Source organism: Rhinolophus hipposideros (assembly GCF_964194185.1).
Source record: "Rhinolophus hipposideros genome assembly, chromosome: 15".
NCBI lineage: Eukaryota > Metazoa > Chordata > Mammalia > Chiroptera > Rhinolophidae > Rhinolophus > Rhinolophus hipposideros.
In genome coordinates this window covers 25,293,729-25,308,857 of record NC_138061.1, presented here as the reverse complement: position 1 = coordinate 25,308,857, position 15,129 = coordinate 25,293,729, and the positions used below count along the sequence as shown (strand labels likewise).

General features: G+C 38.2%; 1 protein-coding gene across 1 annotated transcript in view; it reads right to left on the bottom strand.

The window, feature by feature from the left end:
- The window catches only part of HPSE2 (heparanase 2 (inactive)), a 523,392-nt gene that overhangs the window by 147,830 nt on the left and 360,433 nt on the right, over positions 1-15,129 (bottom strand). The window lies entirely within an intron of this gene.

Genomic DNA, 15,129 nt, shown 5'->3' with positions numbered 1-15,129 from the left:
CTGAGAAGTTTCAGCAATTTTCATGTGCAAACTCACACCCACATTCATGTTGTACTATGGAAACATGAACTTTGTTGCCCTAGAATTTAGTATCACTTTTAAGAAAGGGGATAAGGTAACCATAGATATGAGTCTGATAACTATCCAAACCCTTTTCTTGGGAAACCCTTGAACAGTTAGCTTGTTGCACTTACCCTTCAGAAATGTGAGGCTTCTAAGGAAACATTAAGTGTCCATTATTTGTGGTTCTTTAAAAAATTCCTGCCTATTACAGAGTCATGGTTCTCTGACAGTCGCTGCCTGTGGTAAAGGGCCTAGTGCATCATTTAGATTTGGACATGAAGGAGGTGAGTAGCCTGTGTAGCCATTTGGAAAGAATTAGTTGTTAAAAATGATGATGATGGCCATGTCTCACTAAGACTAGGTAAAAGGAAGTCGGGCTGGATTCCAACGGACTGTCCAGTGACCTGGGGGCAACTCTGCTTTTCTCTGTCTTTCTCACTAGGATGATAAAGACGAATCTTAGCTACCAACCAGTCTCTCCACAAAAGTTAATTAGTTTAGTAATGGCTACAAAGGTGTCAGAAGACCAAATAAAGCAGATGGATTGATGGAAGGAAAGAAAGAAGGAAGAGAGGAAGGAAATTCATCAATTAGAGGTGCTTTGGTATCTTCCACATAAACCCTGGCATACTGACTGGTTTTAGAAACACTAAGACTGATGGATACTTTTAAGTAAATCATAGCCCCCTCCTAGCTCTACTGAAATTTCAGCCTCTCTTAGGATCACACCACCAGTGGCTGAGCTGTTCAACTAAAACTTGAAGCCAAGAGAGGCTGTGCAGAAATTACCTTTCTGGGCACTATTACAAATGCCGTGAGGGTGAGACCTTTCTGTGTGGACTCGATACTATACTCCTGCTGCTGGCCTGCAGATTGGTAAGTCATAGCAAGCACATACCTAGAGATGGCAGAGAATACGAAGTAAATGGAACCACTTACCAATTTATTCACCAACTCGCTTGCCCTCCTTAGTTTTAAATTTTATTTCCAGTTTAATACCTTTCATCTTATTTAAAGTTTTGCCCTTTATTTGTTTATTATAAAAGAAATAAGGCTCATCATGGAGTCATTAGAAAATGCCCATTAACAAAATTAAAGTATGAAAATGAAAAATCGCTGATAAGCCCAAAGCCTAGAGAGACCCATTGCTAACATTTTGCTGTATACCCTTTCAGAATTTTTCACAGTAAATACACATAATATTTCCCATAATTAGTTATTTTAGAAACTTATTCCAGATCCTATTCTACTAGCATATAAACTTCAAACTGTCCCAGCTGACACTCCGAGGCCCATTTCACAGGGATACTGACAGAAACATTAGAGACTCCCAGGGTCAAATCCTCTTACTCTTACTTCAATTCCATTCTGCCCATTTAGGGACCCTCTGCCAGGGGCAGGTCTCATCTCCTTTAGGCCTCTGCCAGCCAGGGCTTAATCCCACCACCCCTCCCCCAGACCCTTAGATTCAGTCTTCAGCCTTGTACTACAATTAGCCACTTATGCCCATTAACCTCTTAAAACATTTAATGAGGAGAGTTTGTTGGCTCCAGGGGCAGCTGGTTTTGTTTACCTGGCTCTTTACTTTAAAAGGAAAAACCTTTGCCCCTTATTATCTGACCCCTTCTTTTATTTCAGGTAATTGCATTAGTGCTGGCTTCCCAATGCTCAGGAATTTCCGGGCCTATTTTGCTGCCTGCTGCTCTTGGGGAGGAGGGGCAGTCTGCTCGGAATTCTAACACCCAGCCTGCTGACTGTGCAGGTAATTCCATAAAAGAGAGGCCTTCCCCACTGAAGGGGGAAAATCTTGGATAATCATTAGAACAACCCTGTTGACCTATAAAATCTATTCTGACACCTCGAAGCCAAACACTGGAGAGGCTGACCTAAGGTTCTCCAAAGGTTTATGAATTGTATGTGCCCCTCCTCCAAAGGTCCGCACTCTGGGTTCCTACTGAGCACATTCGCACTGGCATTTAGGTTTTCTTTCTAAGGCTACATTATGCTTGCTCTTCTTTGTAATGAATCAACCTTCCTGTCTTGTGTTTACAACTTCTTTGGGCAGGCAAAGCTTGGATGAAATGAATACTGTTACAAAAAAAAAAAAAGGTTTCTAAGAAACCCATACAGGAGTCACCCAGCTAACTAAAGGGTTGTGGTTCAGGAATTTCAAAGAGTTGGCACTTTGAAAAAATTGTTATTGTTGAAAAATGGTACAAGGTCAGGGTTGTGGGCAATCCCACAGGCACATAATGGGTGCTCAAGAAAGACATTTAATAAAAGCAGGACTGCCTGTATAATCTAACCCACAATGAGCCAAAAGTGTGGCCCTGAAGCTCAAGTGCTACCCTCAGGGCCACATTTTCTTGATTTTTCTCTCTTAATTTCTTGCACACTTTAGGTCCTAAACCCAGGCCATTCTCCCCCATGAACCCACTGTCTGTGCAAAGACACTGTGTCTTGGCAGAGGCTCAGACAGCTGGCCCATTCTTTGTCCTAGCAGTGCTGAGGAGAGTGCTACAGGAAGCAGGGAAGGAGAGTGGTGGGAAAGCCATCTACAGTTCCGCCCATCGGAGGGTCGCTGAGGGGGGCACCTCCGGGAATTGCCAGAGTCATAGCAGATAATGGCTCCCAAAGTGTGGGCAGGAGTGGATCCACATATTTTGGGGCTGAGACGTAATGTGTGGGATGCTCTTTAAGAAAAAGAAATCAAAAGTACAAAACATATATAGTCAATAATGTAAAAATTATGTATGGTGTCAGATGGGTACTAGACTTATTGGGCGATCACTTCATAAATTATATAAATGCCTAACCACTGTGCTGTACACCTGAAACAAATATAAAATAACACTGAATGCCAACTATAATTAATTAAATATATATATATATATATATATATATATATATATATATATATATATATATATACAAGAGATGTAAAGTACAACATAGGGAATATAGTCAATTGTATTGTAAAGCATGGTACAGTGTCAGATTCAGATGGGTATTAGACTTGCTAGGGTTATCATTTTGTGAGGGTTGTAAATGTTTAATCTTTATGTTATTTTGGACACCTGAAATTAATTTTTAAAAAAGTAAAAAACACAAAATTAGGTACAAAAGTAAATGCTTACTGAGAATGACAAAATAATACACAACGAACTCCCAGAAAATCAGAGAATCAAGTCCCTTTTTTCCTGAGAGTTCTTCAAGCAATTTACCAGAAATGCTGGAAGAGCAATGCTTCCTGAGGGCAACCTGCCCCTATTCCTTTACCACCTAGCTAAGGTATCCATGTTTCGAAATGAGGCAGATATCTGAAAAAATAAAAATCTGCCTCTCTGAGGAATCTCAAGGGATACTTCCTGGTTCCATTATGCTCCTCAGAGAAGGGCAAAAATAAAAGCATATAAAGTCATGCTTTGCATAGTGACAATGTGACACATATATGACAACGTTCCCATAAGATTATAATGGAGCTGAAAAATTCCTATCCCCTAGTGACATTGTAGCCGGTTGTTATGTCATAGAGCAATACATTACTCATGTGTCTGTGGTGATGCTGGTATAAACAAACCTATTGCACTGCCAGTCTTTTAAAATTACCTACAATTATATACAGTATATAATAATAATAATAATAATAATAATAATAGTAACAACAATAATAAACAACTGTTACTGGTTTATGTATTTACTATACTATACTACACTTTTATGTTATTTTAGAGTGTACTCTTTTTGCTTTCTACTTATAAGAAGCAGTTTGCTGTAAAACAGTATGTAACATTATACCATGTTACACTGGCAGAAGCCTCACATAGCTCATGTTTACTGCGTCTCTTCATTGCATCATTTTCTCTTGTGCTTGATTTAATCTCACGATTTGTGCAGTAACATGCTGTGTAGGCTGTAGCTTAGGAGCAATAGGTTACACCATATGGCGTAGGTGTGGCAGGCTAGACCATCAAGGTTTGCGTAAGTACGTGCTATGACGTTCGCACAATGATGAAATCGCCTAACGATGCATTTCTCAGAATGTGTCCCTGTCATTAAGTGGCGCATGACTGCACTTCTCATCCTTGTCCTGTACAGGTAAAGTTTGCTTCCCCCTGCCCCGCCCCCAGCTTCTTTCAAGGTTTTCTCTTTTTCTTTGGTTTTCTGCAGCTTGAATGTGTTATTTTTAGGTGTAGTTTTCTTGGTATTTACCCTACTTGGTATCTATGAACTTCCTGTATCTATAGTTTTGTGTCTGCCATTAATTTTGGAAAGTTTTCATCCATTATCACTTCAATACTTGAATTACTTCAAGCCATTATTACTTCATTGTTCTCTTCTTTTCTTTCTTCTCCCTCACGTACACCAATTATGTGTATGTTATACACTTTGAAACTGTCCCACAGTTCTTGGATGTTCTGTTCTGTTGTTTTTTGTGTTTTTTTTTTTTCATTTTTCATTTCAGTTTCAAAAATTTCTACTGACCTATCTTCAAGCTCATTAATTCCTTAGGTTTTTCCAGTCTACTGATGAGTCCATCAAAGGCATTCTTCATTGTCACAGTGTTTTTGGTTTCTAGTATTTGCTTTTGATCTTGTCGCATTTCCATCTCTCTGCTTACATTATTCATTTATTCTCATTTTCCATTAGAGCCCTTAGCATATTAATCATAGTTATTCTTAAATCGCTGTCTAATAATGCCAACATATGTGTCATCTTTGAGTCTAATTCTGATGCTTATTTTGTTTGTCCAGATTATATTTTTCCTTGCCTTTTGGTATACCTTGTAATTTTTTTTGTTGAAAGCTAACATGATGAATTCGGAAACTGAGATAAATAGACATCCAGTGTGAGGATTTGGGCTAGGAGTTGAGCTATGTTTTGTTTTTGCTGTAGTGGTAGGTACATAGGCTTCAAATTCCTTTAATGTCCTTGTTTGCGTGTCATCTCTTCACGTTAGGCTGCCTTAATTATTCATCCTCAGAGAGCCTGTGTCTTGCAGTTCTTTCTGCTATAATTCAGTTACTATAGTAGCCCACTGTTGGTGTAGTAGTTGAGTAGAGAGGAAGGAATGTGTTCTCTAACTTCATGATTCAATCTCAGTTTTTAGTGGGTCTCTATCTCTGGGCTATAAACATCACAATTTCTTTCCTGTGGTATATCTATTTCCCTTTAAGTGAGACAGGAAGGCTAGAGGGATTAAAGTGAGAAGAATGCCTTTCCCCAAATGGGATAAGGCTCTGGTTATGACTTTTCTCTTGCAGAGTTGACCTTTGTTATAAAGAATGCTCTGGTTATATTTCACGCTTACCTTTCCCTGGCCAGAGCTACGAGGGGATTTTTCTTCAAAAAAGTGTGGGCGGAGGTCTAAGACTGAAACCTCCAGGATTTTCTTTTTCTCAACCTTGTCTAGACTAAGTTTCTAGCCATTTATCAAAACTACCATGTAAGTGTTCCTACCAGTTTATGGCTTCAGTATTTTCTGTTTCAAGTAAGCAAAATTGGATGGTGACTCTGGATTCACCTGTCTTTCCAGATTTCAGGGTGTTAGTTTGCCCTGCAATCTTAATTCTCTGATGGGTCCATGAAAAGTTCTTCATTTTCAAACTGTTCAGCTTTTTCTTGTTGAATGAATGAGAGTAACACCTTCCAAACTATTTACATATTGGGGTTAAAACCAGAAGTCCACTAAAGCATTCTTACCGTGTATGCCTGCATTAATCTTTTGGTAGTAGTTGCATTAAGGGTCTTGTTGAGAAATAGCCTTATCTCCACTTTGCATTGTCAATTAGTGCATTAATGTGATCAATTAGTCATGTCTGTCATGGTAATGAGAGTAAGGAATGAAGGCACATGTGTGACGTGTTTGCCATTTTTGACTAAGATGATTTCTAAGGCCCTCTTCAGATCTAAGGCTCAAAGTCTCCTCTTGACACAGTCAGATGACACCATTGGGTGTCCCCTCCACACATGAGAATTGTATATTTTAGTTGGCATTAGTGAAATCGCATTTTCAAATGATGTCCAACCGATGCACACAAGAATATATCCAACATGTAAGGAAAGCAAAACAAAATGACTTGCCCCAAAGGTCTCATGTAAGTTTCCTATTTCAGTTTGATTTTCCACACTCTCATTTATATATAAGCTTGAGAAACACTGCTGGTTTTCACTGTCTCAGTTCCTATGCCATGCCTTTTCCTTAATGTGGACTTTGTATCCATGTCTTTGAAATAAGAGGATAGGCAAAAAGTGTCTATATTGTGTGTGTGTGTGTGTGTGTGTGTGTGTGTGTGTCTTTGTGTGTGTAAAACAGCATATATATCATCATATAATAGACTTTTTATTAAGACCTACCAGAAAAATTTACCTCAAGGCTTAGTATCACAAAAATGATGTTTTTCATGAAAAATTAGTTTTGTTTCTGACTTATGTACACTAGATTTTATTTACAACTTTGATTTGTCTACTTGAAAGTATAGAATCAAATTTGTAGCCCATCTCTAACAAGAGAAGAAAACCAGCTGATACATGTTTTAGAGTGCTAATCTTTCTTATTGCTTTCTTGCTCTTCTAATCCTATTTTTCATTTACTCTTTCTTCCTCATTTATTTTTATCTTTTTGCTATTGGACTGAAAAATGGCCAGAGGGAAAGTTGAGAGAAACTGTGGGGAAAAAAAAGCATTCAATAATTCACAAACTATATATGTAGCCCTCTACATACACAAAGCAAAGCAAAGCAAAGCAAAGCCCCTTAGTCTTATTTCCTGCTTTATTTTCTTTTCTCCAAAATGCATCTTTTATCTTATCAAACATTTGGGAAGACTTCAGGAGGTACTATTGTCTTGTCAAGTTTAAAAACTTCTTTTCTTTGTCAGATCAAATGTTGTATTTGATACAATATAGTTTGAGGTTCAATCATGAATCTATTAACCTCTAACTTGTAAATGGATTTTCCCTTCTAAAACTTTTTAGACATTTTTATGTTTTCCTGAGGCTAGAACTGGCCCTTCTAAGTGTCACCAAAAGTTGGTAAGGATTGAATTAATACAATCAGTTACCTCACATTTCCAGAATATATTTTCCCCCAAAATCACAGAATACTTCACAGGTAAAGTTAAAGGATCTTTCTAAATGAAAACAGGACAGTTTTTGTCTCTTTTTTCACAATGAAGAAGATAGTTCAGGGCTTCACTGCAGGACATTCGGTCAGGGTGTGTGTGTGTGTGTGTTGTGTGTGTGTGTTGGGGGCGAAGTAAAGACATGGAGGCATCCTGGGGGAGACTGATAGGACTGCACAGAATGGTAAAGGCCTATAGCCTTGTCCAGGGGTCTGCAAACTTTTTCCGCAAAGATACAGATAGCAAGTAATTTAGGGCTTGGGGGCTATATGGTCTCTGCTACAACTTCTTAACTCTGCTATTGTAATGCAAAAGCATTCATGGACAATTCACAAATTGATAAGCACAGCTGTGTTACAATAAAACTTTATTTATGAACACTGAAATTTGAATTTCACAGAATTTTTCAAGTCACAAAGATCTTTGGACTTTTTTCAACCATTTGCAAATGCAAGTAACATTCTGTAAGGTTCGCTGGGCATTCAAAAACCCTTGATAGGCTGGATTTGGCCTGCAGGCCGTAGGTTGCTAGTCCTTGCCACCCTAAACAATTGAAACTCTTTGCAGCTGGCAAAATACAAGTTATCCTCCTGAGTTAAGCATTATCTGCCGTATTCCCCACAGTTGATACACAGCCATCACTGGTAGGGTTAACCTACATGTACCTACCTATCTGTAATGGTTTCACACTTGAGTATATGAATCAACATCTTAGTTTGTTAAATGCGTGTTCCCTGGCCCTGGGTTCAGCATCACAGGAGATATGATTTGTGAGTAGATCCAAATGTTGAGAATCATTGGATCACTGTAAATGGTTAGATCCTTTGCTTATATAAAACAAGCAAAAACCCACCAGGTCCCTCGTGACAAAGAGCAAGTCCTCAAAGTAAAGTCAACCAGAAAAGAAAGTGCTGAAAGTACACTTGGTCTTTCAACATGGGTTTCCAACAGCTATATAAACCTCCAGAGCACTCTATTTCCCTCTTTCTAGTCTAAGAGCTCCTTTCTCTGGGAACTCTTGTAATCTACTGTGCCTGCAATGATTTATAATATAAAGTCATGAATCCAGAAACAATCCAGGGCCATATTACCCACTCTAATCTAAACTGACTTCATAAAAATGGAATTTGGACTTAAGTAAACACACATGACTGACTGGGTATTAGGAATCACCCCTCCAATCTTAAACATATATAAGTGCTGCACAAATAAAATAAAGAATATTGGCTAAACTTGAAGGGAAATCTCCAAATAGTAGAAATAAATAGGGATTCAAAATCAGAGTGGTAACTGAATAGAATCAAGACAACCTGGATCAAGCATAGGCCTCAAGGGTGGGAACTGGGGGCTACAACTTCCATAATAAATCTCAGAGGGCCGCTCCATACATGAAACAGGGCATTTGGTAAAGCGTCTGTTCATGTCTTTTGTCTTTGTTAAGATGAATTCCCTGTCTTTTCTTATTGCCTAGCAGTATATTTTATCCATTCTGGATGCAAACCTTTTGTTGTACATGAGGTCAGATAGATAAGTTCGTGAACTCATCCTAGAAAAAGTGCTACATCCTTCATTGCTGAATGTCACTATAGTCACCTTCGAAGTACTCCCCTTGGGAAGCTATGCACTGACGCCAGCGCCTCATCCACCCTTCAAAGCAATTTTGGAACTCTTTCTCTATAATTCAGAGCTGTCGTTGTATTACCCTTGACGTCCTGAATGTCATCAAAATGTCTTCCTTTCAATATTTCCTTTATCTTCGGATATAGAAAGAAGTCATTGGGGGCCAGATCAGGTGGGTAGGGAGGGTGTTCCAATACAGTTATTTGTTTACTGGCTAAAAACTCCCTCACAGACAATGCTGTGTGAGCTGGTGCATTGTTGTGACATAAGAGCCATGAATTGTTGACAAAAAGTTCAGGTCATCTAACTTTTTCACGCAGAGGTTTTAGCACTTCCAAATAGTAAACTTGGTTAACTGTTTGTCCAGTTGGTACAAATTCATAATGAATAATCTGTCTGATATAAATAAAAGGATGGCGACATTGTTGCAATAAGTTCGTGAACTTAATTGTCGGACCTCATATGTGCACGTTTCTGTATGTGTTTCTCTTCTTTTAGCTTCTGGTCTCTTAGTTCTATTTTTTTTAGCATGCTTCATAATTTTCAAGTGGATTTGGACACTGTGAGTGAAAGTTTTTAAAGGCTGTGGATGATTTGCCCTTCTCCAAAAACTGTTATGGTTTCTTCTGGAAAGAATGTAGAATACCAACAGACCACCTTGATTCTACTGAAGCTTGATTTAAAGCTTTGGTAGATTTGATCTATTTCAGATTTGCCCTTACTGTCCTTACTTCAAAGCATGGTCAGTACTCCTAAGGTATGAGACTTGCAGAGTCTCAACTGAAAACCAGGGGAATTTATTAAAGCCCCTACACGTTAGCAGGACTTGAGCGCTCATCTCTCCGTCTCTCTGTCACCAGGTGGTTGCTGAAATCTTTGTGCAGCACTTTAGCCTCTCAGCTGCTGTTTTCTGCTTGGTTTCTAGGGGTCTTGCTGCTTGTATATGCAGCTGAGGAGCTGACCAATGACTTGTGGGAAATTTGTATTCATATTTTTGGGCTCCTTCTCTGGGCTTTGCTTTTCTCTGGGAATTTACCCATTAAAACCTGGCCACTTTTGGCAGCCCCAAATTCTGACTCTGTCTCCCTAGTCCAGTAAGAATGCTGTTTTCTGCTTAAACTCTATTCTCTTAGGTAGTAATCTGGAAAACATCCTGAGGAAAAAAACAATCTAGGGATGATGGTGACATGGGATTCACTTCATGAATTTCCTTTCTTTCAAGGATCCTAGTCCAAGTCTCCCTGTGTTGGTCATATTCTAGTGCCTTCGAAATGTTATTTTATTATTTGATCAGCTTTTAGAGTTGCTTTTGGTGAGAGACTCAGTCCAATATAAACTACTACCTCCTGACCAGAGCAGAAGCTCTATACATACAAATTTAACAAACAATACCTATATTAAATACACTGTTGCGAAGAATAGACAAAGAAAGAAAACCACTCAAACCATTTTATGAGGGTAGTAGAACACTGAATTGAAAGTCAGTAAAGAAGAGTGCAAAAAAACAAAATTATAGAATCATCTCACTTATGAATATGGAAACAAAAATCTTAAAAATAAAATATTAGCAAATAGAATCTAGCAATATATTAAAAAATACTCCAGTCTTGATAGGCCTTATCCCATAAATGGAAGGACCGTTGAGTATGAAAAACTCTTGTCCATGTAATACACTGTCATAACATTAAAGGAGAAAAACACATGATCATCTCGACAGATACAGAAAAGAAGCTGGATAAAAATGGACACTTTCCATTACTTAAAATAATAATAATAAAACAACACTTTGACAGGCCGGGAAGATAAGAAGGTCCTCGTAACCTGATTAAGGCTATCTATCAATAACCCAGAGAAAACATCATACTTTGTGATGAAAATTAAGTCACTCCCATTTAAGTCAAGAATGGACATGGATGCCTTCCATTACCCTTAGCACTAACACTGCACTGAAGGTCCTAACTAGTTAAAATAATACAAAGAATTTTGAAAGCACACAAATTTATCACTATTTGCAAGCAATATGATGGTCTATAGAAAAGCTAAAGAAACTACAGAAAAATTCTGAGAACTTTTTACCATGGTAGTTAACTTAAAAGATGAACATATAAAATCTATACTGTTCTTGAATACTGAAAACAACTAATTAGAAAACATATTAAAGAGCTAACATTTACAAGGGTAGCAAACCTATAAGATTCTTGGAAATAAATCTATCCAAATGTGCAGGAACTATATGAAGAAAAGTATGAAGTCAGATCTAATTCATATCCATAAAGAAAAATATATTCCAGATGGAATTAGATTCAAGTATTAAAAAAACCCTTTTAAACTCTGAGAAAAAAAGGATATTTTTATGATCTTATAATTGGAAATGTTTTTCATTATACTATATAGCAGAGAAAATCAATGAAATAAATTTATATGTAGCAATATATATAGATCTTAAAAAACATGATGAGCAAAGAAAGCAATTTGCAGAATCTGAGTGTTATCACTCTGTATTTATGTGATTTTATGTAATTTTCAATTAAGTAATTTATGTAAATGTTTAAAGTGTGCAAAGCAGTACAATAGATAGTTTATAAATTCGTGTGGCTTTAGTAAAAATATAAAAATAAACAGACTGCAAGTATACAATCTAAAGTTATGTAAGTGGTTTCTCTCTGGGAAGTCATGGGATGAGGTGCAGGAACAAGCAAACCTCAATTTTATATCAATGATGCTTTGTTTTATATAAAATATCATAAGCAAAACTTAAAATATTAATACTCATTAATTATTAGTTGGATACACAACTGTTTTCACATAATTCTTTCTGTTTCCATTTCTAACTTATAAAACAAGAAAGTAAGAGAGTACTATGGACAGTTCTTTTGAGATCACCCTCTCACCTCAGAAAAGAGAAGGTAAAGAGTCTCCTTTGAACAAATTTACATTAAAAAAATTAAAAATAGAACAAACAAAACGCATGCCATAGTAGAACTGAAATTCGACAGGGAAATAGGTCCGTTTGTAGAGATGGAAAGGACAGCTGCCAATAGATGCCACGAGTGTCAGTGTCTTCCTCCGACAGAGGGAGGTGTGGCCAACTTCACCGAGAACTTGTGAAGTCTTAATGGACTGAGAATGGGAAAGTTATGTGTCTTTGTTCAATTAAAATTTGGTTGCAGCATCATTAAAACTAAGCTGTTCCCCCTGCTACTAATTTCATTCTTGGCTACTAGGCTGGTTATTTGTTTGTCTGAATGAAGAGAGGAAGTGTGGCTGGTGGGGCAGATCAAATTGAAGTACGCATGAGGGGAAAAGAATGGTCATGTGTTAATGAACAAGGGAGAGAGGATCCTGGAGTGGTTCTTACTGCAAATTTATTGTCTACATTTGATGACAGTTGGAATGCAGAATTGCACAAATGCCTGGGATTTCTGTTTTCCTTCTACCAATTGTGCTGGGTAGTTTTCTTGCTTTAGAATTGGAATGGGGCTATATAGTCCTAAGGACTTTCTCATTTACAGACTTGGAAACTGAGACCCAGAGAGGTGAAATCGTTGGTCCAAGACCATGCAACTCATTACTGGGCCTCCTTCAAATGCCTCTGAAAATGATTCCATATTTGACTTGTGAAATTACTGTACCCCAAATAAAAAAACGCAGCTTTGCAAAGGAACCCCTGACACACCACAGCTTCTCTTGGCCACAGGAAATACTGTCGTGAAGGGCTAGCCAGTGAGCACGTCTGAATAGGCAAGAGGATTCCTGGCTGTGCTTCTGGGTTTCAGCTTCCCCATAATGTCCCTTATCCACTCAGACTGGGCTTCCAGAGCTTGAAGAAGATATGGACACTTCCTTCTTCCTTTATATGGGATGGTGGTGCAGCCACCAAGAACAATGCTGCTTTGTTGTTATGTTAGTGGATGCACCTGGAGCAATTTACTCTCCCAAAACAAATCCCTCCTTTCAGATATATGGAACCCATTGTGTTTGCCAAGCACATTTTCATCTATAATCTTATTTGAGCCTCAAAACATCCCTGATGCAAGTAAATTATCTGAATTTTTCAGAGAAGAAAGGTGAAATGTAAGGAGGGAGGACACTGAATCAATCTGGGCTGCTAGCCATTCCTCGGCTCCTCTTGCCACGACACAGCCTTCCTCTCAGGTTGTATTAAACCTGGCAGAAACAGAATAACCAGAACTGGAGTTCCCCTGGGAATCACAAGCCTGTGTGAGGGCTGAGTAGTAGGAGAGGCAGGAGGAGGGAATAGGGACATGATTATCTCTTAAAAAGGACACATGAGGAAAGTCACTGGAGGAAGCATGAGACTCCCGCAAGGAATGGTGGGCTGTGCCCCCTGCAACTAACAATGGCAACTGGACCTGGAGCTGAGCTGCGCCCTCCACAACTAAGACTGAAAGGACAACAACTTGACTTGGAAAAAAGTCCTGGAAGTACACACTGTTCCCCAATAAAGTCCTGTTCCATTTCCCCAATAAAATCTTTAAAAAAACACCAAAAACTTGGACTAATGAACTTTCAAAGGATTCTGGTCTAAGAGGACAACACACAGTCCAGCATTTTCCTACTCAGTTTCATTAGAATCACTCAAGAGTGCCTTTTATTTATTTAGTTTGTGTTTTTGAATAGGCAACTGTTCCATGAAGTTCAGAAATCAAAAGTAACAAAGGGCATGTGGTGAAAAGTCTCCCTCCCACCTCTACACCCTAGTGACCCTTCTCTCCTTAGAGGCAAAACATGTTATCAGTGATTTTAAGCACATATAAGCAAAGCATATATCCCTACCAAACACACATTTTTGTACAAAATATATTCTATATACCATGGTTCTTGATTTTCCTTTTTTCACCAAAATAATGTATTTTAGAGGTTGCATAATAATAGTGCACAAAGAGCTTCCTCTTTCTTTTTTAAGCAGCATAGTATTTTTTTATGTGCAAATACCATGGATTTTATTTAACCAATTCCCTCTAAATAAACCAGTAAGTTGTTTTCAATCTTTTGCTATTACAAAGCAGCAATAAGTAACCTTGTGCAATGGATGTGAGCTTTAGTCTAATCTCTAATGTTATGCAGCCATGTGGCCTTGGGCAAGTCAATTAGGACTTTTACCTTTTGGAAATGTAAAGAATCTTAATGACCTTTTGGTTTAGCATTTTCCCAAAGCATGTGCATGGAACACTAGTCCAAAAGGGTGCACACCTTGGAAATTGACAGTACATATTAGACTCTGAGAAGACTACAGTGGACAAACATTAATTAATTCAGGGTTTCACAGATTTATTTCATAATGGGGTCATTTTTTTCAGAGGCTGTTATGATTACTTTTATGTGTCAACTTGGAGAGTATTTTTGGATGAGAGTAACATTTAAATCAGTGAACTTTGAGTAAGCAGATTGCCCTCCACAATGTGGGTGGGCCTCAACCAATCAGTTGAAGGCATGCATAGAACAAAAAGACTGGCCTCCCCGAGTGAGAGAGCAAGAGGCAGTCTAGCAGATGCCTTTGGACTTTATTTGCATCATCACCTCTCCTGGGTCTTAAGCCTGCTGGCTCACACTGCAGATTTGGACTTACCAATCTCCATAACTGCATAAGGTAATTCCTTATAATAAATCTCTGTACATACACGTCCTCGTGGTTCTGTTTCTTGGGAGAATGTTGATTAATACAAGGACCAATTGTCAACATGCTGTGGAAATAATGTTCCTTAGAACACTTAAAATTTACATAGGAAGTAAGATTTAATATGGGTCACAAAGATGAACAGATTCAATGGCAGAAGCGTGAGGGTGAGACATTCCAAGAATCAAGAAAACACAAGACATGTTCTGGGCGTAATGGAAACCAGTTTTATTAGGCCTCCAATCTTTACCAATATTTTTTTAGTTCTCTCATTCAACAATTCATTATTGAGGACCTACTATGTACCAGATATCATTCTAGGTACTGGGAATACAGCATGGAATAAGACTGACAATGCCTCTTTGCTCTCATGAAATTTATATTCTAGAAGGGGGAGAAAAAATAAAAATAAACTAATAAATGTGTCAAATTGGGGATAAACGCTATGAAGAAAAAATAAAGTAGGATGAAGAGGTTACAAGGAGTACTGGGCTAGGGGACATCACTCCTTTACAAAAGGGGACCAAGAAAGGCTACTTGGGTTAGGTGACATTAGAGCAGAGTCCTAATAGAAACAAGAGTGTCACGCAGATTTCTGGAGGAAGAGTAGTCTAGGCAAAAGGAAAAGCAAATGCAAGGGCCAAAGACGGGAGCATAACTGTCATGTCCAAGGAACAGCAAGCAGG